At 40.8% G+C, this 19549-nt stretch overlaps 1 long non-coding RNA gene across 1 annotated transcript in view; it reads right to left on the bottom strand.

Annotated features, from left to right (window-relative positions):
- Positions 1 to 4683: 4683 nt before the first annotated feature.
- LOC126481248 (uncharacterized) overlaps positions 4684 to 19549 on the bottom strand; it is a 31252-nt gene continuing 16386 nt past the window's right edge. The window contains exon 3 of the long non-coding RNA XR_007587539.1: positions 4684 to 6213. This is a non-coding gene — a long non-coding RNA (uncharacterized LOC126481248). The remainder of the gene's footprint in view (positions 6214 to 19549) is intronic.

The raw sequence follows: 19549 nt of genomic DNA, 5'->3' as shown, positions 1-19549 counted from the left end.
ATTACAGCTACTTGTGTTTCATATGATGGTATGGGGGTAAATGTCTGTATGGCTGGAGTCATGTGCAACATGTGAGGAAACAGAAATTTCGGATTTTTCGATTCTGAAGATTACCATGAATATCTTCTTTGATTTAAAATTTCTGTACTCTCGCCATTAAATATGAAGGATTATACGTTCTGTATAGAAATTTTGAAGTAACATGTCTAACCATTAAGTAAGTTTTCGATTGTGGTAATCACTGATTTATTTACGTCACACGTACTAGACCAAGTTTCTGCTTGTATTTCTTAATTTCTGTTTGAGGTATTCGTTGGACTTCGACAGGTGCAGTGGAGGCAGCGACAGATGCTCTGACGTCAACAAAGGTGTAGCAGAGACCCCAACGTCGTACGTCGCTCCACGGAATATTTCAAACAAAGGTATTCTTTGGGAAAATGTTAACAATGTTGTGCAAAAAAGATGACTGTGATTGGGATAGAAGGGAAAATTAGTCGCTTGAGATCCTTTAAGAAATCTGTGTATCTAAATGTGTCAACAAATCAGTTTCATCCACTCATGTCCTTGAATACACATTGGAGTTAGGATGAGTGACATATGTACAATTTGAAGAATAAAGTATCCGAGTGTTTTGCAGGACCAGAAGACATAGAATTTTAACGATCTGAACCACTGCTCCCATTCTGTCTGACAACGACAGCAGTACAACAAGCACTTTAAAATTTTGTGGAGTATTATGCCTCCTGCCTAAAGTGTTGGGGAAAGTAATTCAGTGACCTCGAGTGGATGACTCGGCCCCTCCGTTTTATTTAGGTATCCACCCAGCCACATAACAGGCAGTGTGTCATAAATACGTTTTCCCAAACGAAAGAAGGATTATAATAGATACGAACCACATATTTGTGTCGACATAGCCAAACATTATGAAGAAATCTGCTAATCCGTACTCTTAGGTCGGAGATCGTCCAGAAAGATCATTGAAGGCCTTGCTGTTGAGCGTCCTAAAGGCAGAATCATCACAACACTTCAGTCTGGTTTTCGCTATTGTTAACATTACACGCTTCCATTCTAATACCCTGCGACTTAAAGCTGCACAGTTCAGCTGGTTGGGGGTTGTGCATGAGCTGTAGTATGAAGCAGATATCACCATTTCTCCAATTACATCGCTCCGAATATAGAAAATCTACAGTAACGTAACTCTTCAATCCATTACGAAGTAGAGATGGGATTAGCAAATGACAAGAGGGGTATCTGGCTCCAAGCTCTTTGGTTCGATGTACGAGTTTTACTATAGAGCGTCTTACCGGCGCCTACTAGCGCGTGAATGTTTTTCTTGCTTGAATTGTGGTCCTTCCGTTGTGACTAGTTTCGTTAATTATGTGGCTATGGACGAGCAGATGAAAGCAAACGTGTTCTTACCCAGCACTGGAAACCAAAGATGGTTTTTTGCAGACTCACCGACAAGGACTTCCAGATAGGTTTTGTCCAGAGAAGAAACGAATGCAGGACTGTGGTAACTGAAATTGGTTCTATTTCAAAAGTGACTAGTACTCTGGCAAGTGTTACACCATCAACACCTTGACCGAATGCCGCCAGACTGATGCTACAGAACCTTAATGCCTGTGGGATGTCAATGAATATTTCCCTATATGCGAGCTTTTCTCACTATTTTCTGTACAGAAAAAAAGTGTTATTCCAGATGAAGAATGGTTTAACGACGTGCCTTGAAAGGAGGATATAAGATGAACATCAACAAAAGCAAAACGAGGATAATGGAATGTAGACGAATTAAATTGGGTGACGCTGAGGGAATTATATTAGGAAATGAGAGGCTTAAAGTAGTAAATGAGTTTTGCTATTTGGGGAGCAAAATAACTGATGATGGTCGAAGTAGAGAGGATATAAAATGTAGACTGGCAATGGCAAGGAAAGCGTTTCTGAAGAAGAGATATTTGTTAACATCGAGTTTAGATTTGAGAATCAGGAAATGGTTTCTGAAAGCATTTGTACGGAGCGTAGCCATGTATGGAAGTGAAACGTGGACGATAAATAGTTTAGAAAAGAAAAGAATAGAAGCTTTCGAAATGTGGTGCTACAGAAGAATGCTGAAGATTTGATAGGTAGATCACATAACTAATGAGGAAGTATTGAATGGAATTGGAGAGAAGAGAAATTTGTGGCACAACTTGACTAGGAGAAGGGATCGGTTGTTAGGGCATATTCTGCGGCATCAAGGGATGACCAATTTAGTATTGGAGGGCAGCGTGGAGGGTAAAAATCGTAGAAGGAGACCAAGAGATGAATACACTAAACAGATTCAGAAGGATGTAGGTTGCAGTAGGTGCTGGGAGATGAAGAAGCTTGCACGGGATAGAGTAGCATCGAGAGCTGCATCAAACCAGTCTCTGGACTGAAGACCACAACAACAACAAAGGTGAAGTATTACTGAAAAGTTGTAAAAACTCAGATGCTGTTGAAATGTTAACACCTTTTACGTGTTTTAGATAACGAGATACCGTTATAGCACCTAACGAAAATTTTGTATGTGCTCTGACGTATTTGTTTAATTTGGAAAGATAAGAAAATAGCGTTGTGCTACCGACATTTTTACAGACAGTTTAGTCGTTGAATTAAGTTTGCAACACTTAACAAGCAACAAAAAACACTTCGTAGTGCTGTTTAATCTGTAAGCTAATTTCATAAACGTAGTGCATATATGTATGTGTGTTTTACTCATTTTACGAAGGCCTGTCGCTCCTCTTTTGGTTCTTCCGTGTTTGCGATTTAAAAACTGGGTTGTTTTGAAAATCAGCCTTATGCAAGTACAATTAGTTTATTTTTATATCTACCTAGTCATATTTCGACACCTATGTGTCATATTCTGTGGGTCAAATTTTTATTTCTTAAAATTACATCGCTGACTGAACTGTATTATTATACACCGATTTTAGTGCTCGTTTTCGTCGTTTTTTGACAGCATGTCATCTTCAAAATTTTTCGTTCTGTTTCCCGTTTCTGGTTCGTGTTTTCTACACACTACATCACCTCACATGTACTTTCGCAAAATGTGGCGAAATGTGACCTGAGCAGACACTTATGACAACATACTACTCAGTGGGAGGTGTTGTGTTATTGTCGATGGTCACCTGTTAATCCAGTGATTTGACCCACAGGACATGACACATAAGTGTCGAAACACGTCTGGGTAAATGTAAAAATCAACTAATTGTGTTTTCATAAGGCTGGTTTCCAAAACATCCCAGCGTGTGTGTGTGTGTGTGTGTGTGTGTGTGTGTGTGTGTGTGTGTGTTGCGTATTTTGGATGTGGAAATATAATTAATACGTATAAATTTTGGATAAATATGACACAGGATTACAAATCGGTAATAAATTCTGTTGGGAAGGGCACACCACAGAATTGCTTAAGCGCCGTGAGAATAATGTCTGATGTAGGAGATACAAATATAAAAAAACTTGCATACTTTGCTTACTTTCATTCTATTATGTCGTATGGGATCATATTCTGGGGCAACTCATCAAACCGAGCAAAAGTTTTTAGCGTGCAAAAGCGTGTGATAAGAATCATTTGTGGCGTAAATTGAAGAAGATCTTGCAGAAACCTATTCAAGGAACTTTGTATTCTAACCACTACTTCTCAGTATATTTATTCCTTAATGGAATTTGTTGCAAGTAATACATCTGTATTTCCAACCAATAGCTCAGTACACAGTATCAATACTAGGGATAAGAAGAATCTACATAAAGGCCTAAAATCACTTACCTTGGTCCAAAGAGGGGTTCAGTATTAAGGAACACGCATTTTTAATAAATTGCCAGCATCCATTTAAAACTTGGTTTCAGATAAAGCACGGTTTAAACAGAGTTTGAAAGATTTTTTGATAGGCAACTCCTTCTACTCCACAGATGAATATCTTAACAGAGACTGTTAAGTCAACTTAAGTAAAATTATCTGTTAGATTTCAGTTTTGACAACACTTTGTCACAACAGACAAGATTAGGTATTTTGCGTATGATAAATTTGTTAATGGTAGATAACAGTGTTTCATTCTGACAGTGTGTTAATTCTGTAAATATTAGCTGTCTCAGTTTACTGCATTGTATTGGCTTATTTTCGACTACCTCCTGACAAATGATCAGGGTAGTAAGTATCATATTCAAATGTTTTATGTTTTTATGTCATACTTTCTGACACGTTCCGCACCCACGAGAATAATCTCATTTTTTTGGGTCTATGGAACGAAAACTGAATCTAATCTAATCTAATCTAAACAGTTAATCATAGTCTTACGATGCTGTAGCTACACCCAGGATAAGTAGACAAGTGTGACTCATTTAGACTAATAGAATACGGGCAGTAAGTTACCATATTAACACTTACCTTTCTGATGTATTTGATATTCTATTTGCAGACGTTTACCAAACGTGAATACGCAGTTTGAATCGCATTTCGAGTGGCAAATGAAATACTATGGCAAAATTCAAATTGGTTCTCTTAGAGTTACGTGCGGAAGTGAAAAAGATATGGTTTTTGTGGTCTTCTTTTTCATGAAAATTAAAATTTATTTCTGTTTAACGAGCAGTTTGTGCCACTTTTTCAGTATTTTCATTTTGCTATGTTTGTAGAAGGGATCAAATAGATAAAAAAAGAGACATAACAAAGGCTGATATGAAATATTTTTATTAAAAAAGTACAAAATAAGCATTTATATATGCGAAAGTTATCACCAACACATAAACACACCACATTGCAAATGCTTCAAGAATTCTGAATAAATAATGATGTGACATACATTTCCTGTAATTTTCAGGTAGATGCAAAGCATATTCTACAAATATTTAAAGATTTAAAAAAAAGTTCTATTTTTTATCAGTCACTCGTACGCTACTATCAATTGTAAAGTACTTCACTCAAACTGAAAAACTTGATTCATTTGTAAAACACATACTGAAATTTGTAATGATGATAAAAGTGTGAAAGAGCTAACGTGTGTGGAGAAATATAACAGCAGAACATAAAATACAGTCATTCTGATACATTAGTATCACTTAATATTCGTGCAGTCTCACAATTTCCTCCAATCTTCTTTCCACTGTTGCACCACTCGTTTTATTTGAAAGCTTATTTCGGAGCTTTAATACCAATGTCTGTCGTTAATTACTGAGAAATAACACTTGAAATCAGGAAACGGAATTGTTGCCATTCCATAGCATAAGGTGCGACATGCGGGTAAATATTCTTGGTGCAGCTAGAGAAGCTTGAAGCGATGGACAGTAGGTATCATTCCCAAAGAACTCTTATTCTTGCTGGAACTGATAGGAAAAAGGCATCCGCTAACTAACTGGAATCATTGTTTCTGTATTTGGAGATAGGAGGTTTTACTCCGCGATGGAGGTTTCTAGATAATAGTACTTTCTTCTTTTTGTAAAGGAATGTAATATTCTACAGCTAAACACTAAGATAATTAATTAATTCATGAAATATGTTATTTTCTCTATGTTGACAGCCATTCACATTTCCATCTCATGATCCTTGTATTCATAGTGTCATATTTTTTCAGTATTTGAGATTATAGTGGACAAGTATAGATCCGTAATCTTCAGCTTGTACCATCCCATTCTCTACAGGATAATTAATATTCACAGTTACTTGATCACTTAGTAAACTTATACTGTGAGCAAGACACCGATGAGGATACGCGATGAGATCAGATTTCTTTTGTGACTGTGAACCTTGACCTAATCACATGATTATTTGACACTACTGGCCATTTGCCATTGAGGAACTGTAAGTCACATTAACTTAGCGCTTCTTTTCGAGTTTTCTGTTAGTTAACAGGAAATGAAATGCTAAATTTTCACACTGAAAGCAGCCCTATTACTAACACACAGTGAAACATCGGTGACAAAATCCATCGAGGCAACACCTGAAATCAATGGTTCGTCCAGTATTTCAGGCTCTGAAGAAAACTCAGGAACTTAAATATTTTTCTGACATGTTGTACAACATGCAATGAAGTCCAGTTCATTGGATAATGTGTCTGAAGCGTCAGCTGATTCACTGTTGTCTGTACTGGACAGTGGACAGATCTCTGGCGTCAGTGGTTGGCTGGTGGTTGGTGAGAGGTTTCATGGTTGGTGATCCACGCCTCCAACTACCTCGACGGAAAACCGACGTGCACTTTCAGACGGTCCCTGAAACACATCAAAAAGGCGTCTTTAAGAAGTGTTAATAATTTGATTTGAATAGTGTGCCACAGTTGATGACTAATGTTCCATGTACTTAATGTTTATATACTCGTTTTTGTTATAAGCGAATCTCCAACAGGAATGTGATGTTAAACAAACTACACCGCATAAACTACCTACGGTGTGTTGCGTAGTTATGCAACTATTCCTTTGAAATGATAAGTGTAATGCTACCTCATTTGTGATTTTACATCACGCATTCTGTGACTTGGCTGTTTAGAAGATACCCGTGTTCCGAGATTGCGCTTTAGAACAGTGATTTGACCGTTTAATAATGTTAAAGTGTCTGGAATGTAGTGCCAACTTTAGCTGAGCACGTCAGAAGAGCTATAGTTTTTCAGATAATATAAAACACGTCTTCGCATTTTTCTATATCTTTCTTTCGTCATTCGGCGCGAAAAGGCATTATTATTTTTGCTCTCACACTCTTAAAATCCAGGAAAGTTGCGAGAATTTATTTCTTAGTGTTTCGAGTGCCCTGCTCTTTGTAACTTTTGCTTAATTAGATAAGAAAGTATCATAGATTGAGTGGAGTACAGTGACGGATAGGTAATAAACAGCATTCAGGCTTTACTTGAATTGCATAACAGAAATCGATGGCGAATATATCAGCATTTAATCTGAGCTCTCAGTATGTTTCCCATTTCTACCTTGAGTTACTGTATTCCTTCGAGGTTTCGAACGAAACTGAGATTTTTGTACACGTTTTTCTGTAAGAGCTACCAAATAGTTTATATTATTATTGATGTCTCCGTTAAAATCTCGGCATTTCTTAGCGTATTCAGGATTCAGCCGTAGACGTTACATAAATAATTAGACTAAATCTGTAGCTTAAGACAACTGTGATAGTCATATTAGATACCTCGAATAATGATGTATGTAATGTGCATACGGTCTCCCCTAAGAGTTCAAAATGGTTCAAATGGCTCTGAGCACTATGGGACTCAACTGCTGTGGTCATAAGTCCCCTAGAACTTAGAACTACTTAAACCTAACTAACCTAAAGACATCACACACATCCATGCCCGAGGCAGGATTCGAACCTGCGACCGTAGCGGTCGTGCGGTTCCAGACTGTAGCGTCTTTAACCGCTCGGCCACTCCGGCCGGCCTCTCCCCTAAGAGTCATCAGGTGCTTTCTCTCTACTGTTTGGGCAAACATTATCAATTTTCCTTATGCAATGCGTAATTGGAGCAGATCCAAACATATACTGTTCATCAGATATTTCGTGTGACAACTAGTGTCACTGAAAAGCGTTGGTTTCTTTCTCGTGACAAATGAAAGATTTTTAAAGACGAATTTTTCGACGGTTGGAACTGTAATAGTGGCAACTATGTATTTACACCCCGTACAAAATACGTGTTTCAAAGTTTTACTGACCTTCAAAGTAGTAACCAGCATTGTGTACAACCCGTTGCCAGCGATGTGGAAGCCGTAGAATACTCTTAGCAGTGCCAGTTGTGTTGACAATTCGAGCGGCGCGGTCTAATGCCCGACGAAATCAGGGGAGTGCGGTAGGTGTGATAGCACTTAGCAGCTCCATTAGTCAAACAAATCACTAACAGCTTGCACTGTACGTGTTTGAGCATTGTCCTGCAAAATGGTCAGGTCCTGCAGAAAGTGTCATCACTTCTGTCTCTATGCTGTTCATTTTTGGAACACAACCTACGACCAGCATAGAGACACAGGTGATGAGACTTGCTGCGGGACCTGACCATCATTTTGCAGGACAATGCTCAAACACATGCAGTGCACGCTGTTACTGATTTGTTTGACTGATGGAGCCGTCAAGTGCTGTACCACCTATTGCACTCCCCTGACTTAAACCCTTGTGAGTTCAACTCGATTTCTAAACTGAAGGAAACACTTCACGGCATTCGCTTCAGAACTGCTACGAATTCGTCAGGCAATAGACCGCGCCACTCGAACTGTCAACACAACTGGCACTGCTAAGGGTATCCTTCGACTTCCACATCGCTGGCAACTGATTATCCACAATGCTGGTGACTACTTTGAAGATCAGTAAAACTTTGAAACACATATCTATTTTGTACGAGCTGTAAATAAATAGTTACCACTATCAAAGTTCGGAACCGATGGCCTTTGGAGTCTGGTCCCCTCAACCCCCACAAACCAACAAACCACTATCAATGTTCCAAGCCTCGTATGTTTCCATTCGACAAAGCGGTCCCAAATTAATCTAGCGCGATATTCGTTTTATCGATATGTATTAACAAGGGCAGTAAAACAGAAACAATAACCAATACTTCAGCAGCAACTGAATAATGATAAGCAGTGTCGAATGGCGGTAGCAGACAACACGGGAAAGGCTGGCTTGCGAGTCGCCGCTGGAATACTGGTTATTCTTCCTGTTTTACTGTCTCTGTTAACGCAAATCGATAAAACGAATATTCTCCCCCACGAACCATGGATCTCGCCGCGGTAGTGTAGCTTTTGTGCTTCAACGATACAGACGACTGTACCATAGGTGCAAACTCTATGGAGGGGTATCTGATGAGAGGTCAGCCAAATGTATGGTTCCTGAAGAGGGGCAGCAGCCTTTGCAATACTTGCAGGGAAAACGATCTCGGTGGCTGACTGATATGGCTGTTCAATACCAACCAACGACTATCAAAGCCTTGCTGTGCTGGTACTGCGAACGGATGAAAGTAAGAGGAAACTACAAGCTTAATTTTTCCGAGGGCATTGCAGCTCTGCTGTATTGCTGAATGATCATGGCATCCTCTTGAGTAAAATTTTTGGGAGGTGAAATAATCTCCTAAACGGATCTCTAGTCGGGGACAACTCAGGAGGATGTCGTTGTCAGGGAAACAAAAACAACTAAAAAAAAAATTGAATGGATAGGTTGAAACTGGACGTAGTGGGAACTAGCGAAGTTCGATGACAGTAGCAAAAGACTTCTGGGCAGGTGAATACAGAGTTATGATTAGAGCCTCAGTTAGGGGTAATTCAGGAATAGGTCTAATAATGAATAAGAAAATACGAAAGTCGGTAGCTGCTGTGAACAACATAGTGAACGTATTATTGCAGGGAGGCATGCATTCATTACGCACCACATTAGTATAAGTTCATCCACCAAATAGCTCCGCATCTGATGAAGAGGTCGAAGAAATATACGATAAAAGAAATTATGCAGACAGTTAAGGGAGTCGAAGGTTTAATTGTGATGGTTGACAGTAGGAAAAGGGAAAGAACGAAAAACAATTGATGAATATGGCCTGGGGGAAATAAATGAAATAGGAAGCCACCTTGTTGCAGAGAGCATAATTTAACTATCGCAAACACTTTGTTTAAGGGGAGCTGGAGGTGCCTATGCTGCCCATGTTAAAATCACTAAGTTTGAGGAACATTTATGAATAAACTACCAAATAGAAAAATTTGAATTTTTTTTCACAAATAGAGTGGTTTAATATTTCAGTTATGACAGAGGGATTTTCGAGTATCTTTTCTAGTTTCCTTCCAATTATTTTTTTACTAATGACCCAATTTTTTTTACAAATAATTGCTTTGTAATTAAACTGAAATGAAACTACTGAACATATTGCCAAATGGCTGTGTTACAATGTAAGTTCGACCACTAGGCGTGCTGTATAAAAATTTCATCTCTCTAGCTTGAGTGGATTTTGAGGAAATGTTCCTTATATTCGAAAAATTATAATTTACGGGAAATGGCTATCAAAGTTTCTCAATACATTCCTGCACTATAGGATGGATTATCAGGGTCTTCTTCTTCATCCTCCAAAAGCTTCCTCTACTGTCTTCATTTCTGGCCTGTTGTTCCATCATACTTCATATGCCTTTCTCTTCTTTCTGCTCCTCTTATCCTTTCTCTGTCAATATTTCTAAGTGTTCGTACAGTGTTCACCCCAGCTGTAAATCCTAATGCCTTCAGAACTTCACACTTCACACTGATCCCTTGGTTGTAGGTTGCTATTGCATCATAAATGCCAAAGTGCAGTGTTTTTATGCTTACAAACACCCTTTTAGGAATCCTTTCCGAATCAAATTGTTTACGCTCTCATTAGGATTCTGCATCTTTCCGTGTAGACATTTGTGTAACAATTCTGGCTGTGCTAAGTCATGAAAAATTGGTTTAATTGCATTTATCACAGCTGCTGGCAAACCATGTTTGTGATCATAGTCCTTTTTTGCATTATATTTGCACCAGGAATCTTTTGGGCACAGGCTGTGTTGAGGGTATTCATTGGAAGAGGCAGTATGAAGGAACAATGCCCACACTGCTTTTCGCATGTCACTAACATTACTAGTATTTTGCCTTACAGCATACCCATAGTATCTCTGTAGACGTTCAATCACCTCATCAGTAAGCCTGCCTCTCCCTCCTACTGTCTTTCCATCACTGAGATTACTTGAACCCAAAGTTTGTTTGAGCCTTCGAAGCCGTGCCCCCATACACTTTTGCACATGCCCAATGCATTCCAACTTTTCAACTGCAAATTCATTTCCATATGGTTTCAGTTCCTCTATAGTCTTGAAACCTTTGGAGTCACCATCCCCAAGGTAGTATTTGTACCTAACGTTGTATCTGGGAACTGAACGTTCAAATATTTGTTTCACTCCATCCACTTCCATTGCTCCACTTGATCCACTAAAATTTGCCTCACAGGTTCCACTGTGCTCTCCTTTGATTTTATTTTTGCACCTACAATGTTTTGATAATATTGCAAAATCTATCACTTTTGCACTATCACCACAAGTAGCAATTACAACCCCATTCAGGGATTTATGACCCCTCTTTTGCCAGGAACCATCTAATGCCACTACCAAATTCCTAGAACCACCGTTTATTTCTACAGATTCCTCCACTGCTTCCTTCATGGTTTTCAAAGCCACATCTTCAACAGAGGATCCTACCAGTTCACAGTAGTACCCAAATTTGCTTGGAGGCAATGGCAAGTTCATAATACCATAAAACAGTTTACCAGCAGCAGACCCTTCTTCAATGGATCGAAGACCATACACAAGTCGAACATTCACATCAAACACTCTAGATCGTCCATTTTAACCAAAGAGACTGGCATGTGAATTGTAGAAAGTCACTTGATACTTGCAACATGCACAGATTATCTTCATCTCACAAGCTAAACCAAAGTGCTTTGTTATCTCTAGTCCCACTCGTACACTTGAACACATTTTGCACAGAACACTTTCTTTCAGCACAGAAGATAATAATCCAATATTCAGTACTTAGTTAATATCATCACTGTCACTAACATATTCACGAAATCTGTCACTTCCACCAGTCAGCTTCTTGCTAGAAGATGTCACAGGGCTATGGCCGGCTATGTGTTGCTTAGCAGAAGAACGCACTGTTTCAGTAATTGTAGTATCGCAACTTCGTATCAGTGTTAATTTTCTTTTCCCTACGTTCTTCCTCTTCTTATATACACGGTTACTAAAATGTGGCATCGTAACCAGAACAACGCTTTACACAAGAAGTGTAATACTACCAACAACAGGCGCAATACTGAACTAATTCGAAACGGTAAACTGCAAAGAGACGATGTTCCGCGCTCTTAGCGCTTCATTTGTCACAAAAAACAATGTAGCCAACCCTTGCACACTCGCTGTATGCGTAACATACGGCGCTGTATGCGTAACAGACCGAGAAAATCCCAAGCAGTTCGCCAGGAATTCACGAGAGGGTGTTAGATGCATTCAGCGGCCGCCCATTTTCTCTGCAGGCGTGGGGGAAAATGGTAATAACTCCGCTTCTAGGGCGAGTAGAACAATAATTCAAAGTTTACATTAAAGAGGAATGTTCCAATTAATTTTCGGTAGCAAAAAAAAAATCGTAATTTTTTGGATTTGACTACCTCCGGCTCCCCTTAAGAATCATATAAGAAGATTGTATAAATGAAAGAGACCTGCTCACACCAGAATTTTTTAGATTGATTATGTACACATCAAAAAAAGTTTTGCGTTACCTCGGTTCCGAGAGATCCGGAACCTGTGCAGGAAATTTGAATAGAGATCAACAAAACATCATTTCTGCCCTTTTCACTGCTCACGAAAACCACACATTGCATGTTATGCCGTCAAACAGTGAGACCTTCAGAGATGGTGGTCCACATTGTTGTACACACCAGTACCTCTTGCATGCATGCATACCTGTATCCAAAAAATGGTTCAAATGGCTCTGAGCACTATGGGACTTAACATCTATGGTCATCAGTCCTCTAGAACTTAGAACTACATAAACCTAACTAACCTAAGGACATCACACAACACCCAGTCATCACGAGGCAGAGAAAATCCCTGATCCCGCCGGGAATCGAACCCGGGAACCCGTGCGTGGGAAGCGAGAACGCTACCGCACGACCACGAGCTGCGGACACCTGTATCCGTCGTGGCATACTATCCACAAGTTCATTAAGGCACTGTTGGTCCAGATAGTCTCACTCCTCAACGGCGATTCGGACTAGATACCTCAGAGTGTTTAGCTGGTCACGTCGTCCACAAACAGCCCTTTTCAATCTATCCCAGGCATGTTCGATAGGGTTCATACCTGCAGAACATCCAGGCCACTCTAGTCGAGTGGTGTCGTTACCCTGAAGGAAGTCATTCACAGGGTGTGCACGATGGGGGCGCGAATTGTCGTCCGTGAAGACAAATGCCTCGCCAATATGCTGCCAATATGGTTAAACTATCGGTCGGAGGATGGCGTTCACGTATCGTAGAGCCGTTACGGCGCCTTCCATGACCACCAGCGGCGTACGTCGGCCCGACGTAATGACACCCCAAAACATCAGGGAACCTACACTTTGCTGCACTCACTAGATAGTGTGTCTAATGCGTTCAGCCTGATCGGTTTGCCTCCAGACACATCTCCGACGATTGTCTGGTTGATAGCATACGCGACACTCATCGGTGAAGAGAACGTGATGCCAATCCTGAGCGGTCCATTCGGTATGTTGATGGGTCCATCTGTGCCGCATTGCATGGTGTCGTGGTTGCAAAGATGGACCTCGCCATGGACGTCGGGGGTTAAGTTGCGGATCATGCAGCATATTGTGCACATTTGAGTCGTAACATGACGTCCTGTGGCTGCACGGAAAGCATTATTCAACATGGTTGTGTTGCTGTCAGGGTTCCTCCGAGCCATAATCCGAAGGTAGCGGTCATCCACTGCGGTAGTAGCCCTTGGGCGGTTTGAGCGAGCCATGTCATCGACAGTTCGTGTGTCTCTGTATCTCTTCCGTGTCCGAACAACATCGCGTTGGTTCACTCCGAGACGCCTGGACACTTCCTTGTTGAGAGTCCTTCCTGGCACAAAGCAACAATGCGGACGCGGTCGAACCGCGGTATTGAACGTCTAGACATGGTTGAACTAAGACAACACGAGCAGTGTACCTCCTTCTAGGTGGAACGACTGAAACTGATCGGCTGTCGGACTTCCTCCGTACAATAGGCGCTGCTCATGCATGGTTGTTTACGTCTTTGGGTGCCTTTAGTGACATCTCTGAACAGTCAAAGGGACTGTGTCGGTGATACAATATCCACAGTCAACGTTCTGGAACCATGGTGATGCAAAACTTCTTTTGATGTATAATAGTACGACAGAGATTAACCTAGAGGAAGATCACTTTGAATTCCGAAGAAACATAGGATCACGTGAGAAATTAGTGACTTCTCTTAGAAGAAAGATTAAGGAAAGGCAAACCAACATTTATAGCATTTGTAGACTTAGAGGAAGCTTTTGCCAGCGTTGACGCGATTACAGATTGTGAAAATCTATGGAGGATCTTTTTAACAGAAATTCTTCGCTCGTAGACAGCTGAATGTAACACTACAAGCTGAAGTACGGATGAAACACGACTGGGGTAAAAGAAGGTCACTAACAATAATCAGACCGATACGTCATTTGTCTGCATACTGCCTGCACTCTCTCCTGAAACAGCTGAATATGAAGATGACACGAACTACCATTAGCGACACAAACACAAAAGAACAGTTGCAAACAGGAGGCCTGACTGGTCTAACGTGAAAAGGAAACAAGAAACGAAAGGAGTGGTATGCACGAACACTGCCAAGGTCTGCGTTGGCATGACGATGGATGAAGGCAGATTGCTCAAGGAAACTGAAGCACTTTGAATTACTCGTGCGACAAAAAAACGTTATGCAGGGAGTAGTTTTCCACAGCCTGAAGGTCAGCTGCGTAAATTCGCCCGCAACACAACACGGCTTGTTTGGCTAGCGGCAGATCCTGGTCATTACCCGGCGCTCCTCTCGCCTACGTCAGCGCATCCGCAGATTACTTGTTTGGTTTTCCCATCCCAGCATCCGCTGGAAACCTGCCGCGTAACGGCAAACAGCGCCGGCAGCCACTCCATTTGTTGCTCATTTTTGCCGGGTGTTATATCACAACCTCATGCTCAATCTCCCAGACTACCGCAAGTGAAAGACTGTTCTCGAAATAAGACCTAGCACATAGTGGCTTCTCTATGATCCGCCACATTCTTTTTTTCCCAGACTCCGAGTACAGCAGCTGACATAACAACGCAGTAGCACGGTGAGTATGTTTAACAGATTTTGCCAAAAGGATTTAAATACTTTCACAATAGTTCTTCAGGTAATAATTTCTTAATACATTACTGGCTACTAAAATTGCTGCACTAAGAAGAAATGCAGATGATAAACGGGTATTCATCGGACAAAGATATTATACTACAACTGATTTGCCGGCCGAAGTGGCCGTGCGGTTAAAGGCGCTGCAGTCTGTAACCGCAAGACCGCTACGGTCGCAGGTTCGAATCCTGCCTCGGGCATGAATGTTTGTGATGTCCTTAGGTTAGTTAGGTTTAACTAGTTCTAAGTTCTAGGGGACTAATGACCTCAGCAGTTGAGTCTCATGGTGCTCAGAGCCATTTGAACTAGAACTGATTTGTGATTACATTTTGACGCAATTTGGGTGCGTAGATCCTGAGAAATCAGTACCCAGAACAACCACCTCTGGCCGTAATAACATCCTTGATACGCCTGGGCATTGAGTCAAACAGAGCTTGGATGGCGTGTACAGGTACAGCTGCCCATGCAGCTTCAACACGATACCACAGTTCATCAAGAGTAGTGACTGGCGTATTGTGACGAGTCAGTTGCTCGGCCACCATTGACCAGACGTTTTCAATTGTTGAGAGATCTGGAGATTATGCTGGCCAGGACAGCAGTCAAACATTTTCAGTATCCAGAAAGGCCCGTACAGGACCTGCAACATGCGGTCGTGCATTATTCTGCTAAAAGGTATGGTTTCACAGGGATCGAATGAAGGGTAGATCCACGGGTCGTAACACATCTGAAATGTAACGTCCGCTGTTCAAAGTGCCGTGAATGAGAACAAGAGGTGACCGAGACGTGTAACCAATGGCACCCTATACCATCACGCCGGGTGATACGCCAGTATAGAGATGACGGATACACTCTTCCAATGTGCGTTCACCGCGATGTCTCCAAACACGGATGCGACCATCATGATTCTGTAGACAGAACCTGGATTCAACCGAAAAAATGACGTTTTGCCATTCGTGCACCGAGGTTCGTCGTTGAGTACACCATCGCAGGCGTTCCTGTCTGTGGTGCAGCGTCAAGGGTAACCGTAGCCGTGGTCTCCGAGCTGATATGCCATGAAAACGTCGTCGAACTGTTCGTGCAGATGGTTATTGTCTTGTAAACGCCCCCATCTGTTGACTCAGGGATAGAGACGTGGCTGCAGGATCTGTTGCAGCCATGCGGATAAGATGCCTGTCACCTCGACTGCTAGTGATAAGAGGCCGTTGGGATCCAGCACGGCGTTCCGTATGACCCTCCTGAACCCACCGATTCCATATTCTGCTAACAGTCATTGGATCACGACCACCGCAATGTCGCGATCGATAAACCGCAATCGCGATAGGCTACAATCCGACCTTTATCAAAGTCGGAAACGTGATGGTACACATTTCTCCTCCTTACCCGAGGAATCACAACAACGGATCACCAGGCAACACCGGTCAACTGCTGTTTGTGTATGAGAAATCGGTTGGAAACTTTCCTCATGTCAGCACGTTGTAGGTGTCACCACCGGCGCCAACCTTGTGTGAATGCTCTGAAAAGCTAATCATTTGCATATCACAGCATCTTCTTCCTGTCGGTTAAATTTCGCGTCTTTTGCACGTCACCTTCGTGGTGTAGCAATTTTAATGGCCAGTAGTGTATGTCCAAAAATTAAAACAACTTTTTAACCAGTTCCTGTCGGCACTGATAATTTTTTCATGACTTATGGAAATGGTAGGATAAGTATGTAAACTAATATTTTCTGCAAACACGTAATATTTAACTTCGTCATCTCTAAAGCAGTCGGTACACGAATAGTGCTTTCGAACGCGAGCATTGAGCGTGCCGAGGTTTTGACGTCGTAGCTTGGATAAAGCACTTTGAAGAGTCTTTCCGAACGTGCGGCGCAATATCTAGCATGTCAGACATTCTGAACGCTCGTTTGAACGTAAATCAGTGAGTTGCAAGGACACCATCTATGTCACATGACGCCACCTCTCTTCAGTACAGACTCGCGGGGTGCGATATTTTGGTTGGCTGGTTAGTTGATTCGTGGGAGGGGACCAAACAGCGAGGTCATTGGTTGCATCGGATTAGAGAAGGATGGGAAAAGAAGTCGTCCATGTCCTTTCATAAGAATGATCCCGGCATTTACCTCAAGTGATTTAAGAAAATCGCGGAAAACCTAAATCATGATGGACGAACGCGTGTTTGAACCGTCGTCCTCTCGAATGCGAGTCCAGTGTTGTGATATTTTCCACATGTGTATGTGATATAAATGCCATTCCCAAGCACTCTCGAAAACTCATCGTCAGTTGTGTGATTTATTGTAATAAAATGACGGGAAACGTCATATTGATGGTTAAAGCATTACTGTAACTAAGTTATGAAAGTATGCATACAGGCACACAGGCACACAGAGTTTGATACAGCTGGAAGTATGTGAATCCGAAGTCAGATTTCCACCGTAAGGAGATAACGAACAAAGCTTAAAGCATCTTTGTACCCTCACCACCGCAATGATGAATGAAGCAATTTTATTTTATTTATCGCTGTTTCTCTTACAATTTATGTATGTCTCAGTGCTCAGGAGCTGCATCTTCTGTAGTACGCAGCGGCTAATAGTGATCGTTCTAACATTAGTCGCGAGAGAGCAGACTTAAAATGATGTGCTTTCAGTGCAGAGGAATATCTACGAAAGCGGAAGTACTACAGCGCAGGGTCTTAGAACTCCTCAGACATTCATCGCGCTAGTTTTCACACATCTCTAACCAAAAGTTAGTGACCGTTTAATGTCAATTTTCTGTACTATTCAAGCAAACACCCATTCAAATAAATAGTGGGCAACAACTTAAGAAAACATCTTTATAATGTCTCGTTATAAGAAATGCAGGCTTCTTGTTATTTTGAGAGCCCCAGAAGAAAAATTAGTTAGCTTACGTAGTCCATAACCTGCTGTATTACGCCAGATAACATGTTCTGACGCATTTCTTCGCTTAATGTATGTAGATGGCATGTAAATATATTTTACGTCATGAACGTGTTATTTCCCAGAGAAGTGCAGCACTATGTACTGCACAGTGTCGCTATAATCTGGCATGTCCCTGTCGTTCTCCAGTTAAAAGGCAGCATTACCTAATGGGTTGGATAGTTTATTTTTCATCCATACAGAGCAACGAGTCTCTTTTATACCAAATAGTACACAGCATAAAAAACTATTTTTATTAAATAAATGATAAACTGTTAAATGCCTCACCACCCCACAGAAAACGAGAAGAAGCCTTCCTTTAATAGTCTAAGCTCTGAAACGTCCCCTTAGAAAAATTAAGAATGACTGGGCTGGTAAACTTCCACGCTATTTGCTACAGAAACATCTGAGCAAAACACAACGTCCTCAAACAGTTTTCTCTTTACTTATTATGATCATCACTAAACTGACACACAATATTTTTTAGCTCAACGCAATCTGACTTTCAATAATGCTTACAAAATAATGGCCCTGACTAATAACAACTTATACCTTTTGTGAATCACCTCACAAATACTGCCAGCTAAATAAAAGATTCTAAATACTAAAGGCACTAACTACTGATAGTCATAGTTAGCAAATGAAAGATTTTGACAGAGAACCAACAATATATATATATATATATATATATATATATATATATTCATGACATCCATCTTTACAAATTTCCTTTTTCTGTTGGACACACGTCCAGATCTTTCCAAGTTTCTTTACAGGAGTGCATCATGCAACAAAGTTACTGGATCTTACTTAATATTGTTATTATTACTATTATTATTAAAATAATTCTAGTACAATGATATATTTTTGTCACGTTCTTCACTAAATTCTCGTTTTACTCCTCGTCTGGAAACCGAAACGACGTTTCTACCACCAGTCTATATGTGGCAACATTGTTGCATTACCTATTGATAGTGGCTCGCATGTGACGTTGGCAAGTGATACTTAAGATTCTATTCATAATTTCCATAGAGTCGGCAACAAGCTTTTTATAAAGGAAAAACATTATATATTTTATTGGCTTTTTCTTTCGTCTTTCCCACATTTTCGGATTATTTTCTCAACCATATTTTATCTATGTCTTCAGTAAGTACGTTTCGGAGTGATTCAACAGCTAGCTGTTTACTAACTTTAGAGTTATTTATTTCTCCGGAAAATTTGTTTCATGCTGTTGGACTTCTAAAGCGACTGAATTTTGCTGGATCTCTCATCTTCCCTTTATGTCATCTTCAGGCTTTGAAATTTTCCTATGCCGTCAGGCCATAGAAAGAGATACGAATCAGCTTCTAAGTATGATTCTATTATTTTCATAATGAAACTGACTGCAACTGCAAACCAGAGAAGCATCAGGCAAGGGAGTTCTGGTTTCACTGCTGCATAGCTGAAATATCTCCCCAATATTTCCTCAGTGAGTCCAGGTGACTTATGTGCTGTTACAACTTATCACTACAGAGATAATCTCTGATTGGGAGTCGATAACCAGCCGAGTCGTATCCCCAAATACAGAGACCATAATGTCAGCACATGGAATAAATAAGTAATTGCATAAAATTAAATTAAATGAATAAATATAGAATTCAAGTTGATTAATTCGATGGTCTCTGATAAATGTGACAGGTATGTGTCATCACGACAACACATTCGATGGAACACAGAGCGGCCGTTACAGAACAAAGGGAAAAT

This window comes from Schistocerca serialis, chromosome 5, assembly GCF_023864345.2.
Source record: "Schistocerca serialis cubense isolate TAMUIC-IGC-003099 chromosome 5, iqSchSeri2.2, whole genome shotgun sequence".
NCBI lineage: Eukaryota > Metazoa > Arthropoda > Insecta > Orthoptera > Acrididae > Schistocerca > Schistocerca serialis.
Note: the sequence above shows the minus strand (reverse complement) of the source record. Positions and strands in the feature narration are given on the sequence as shown.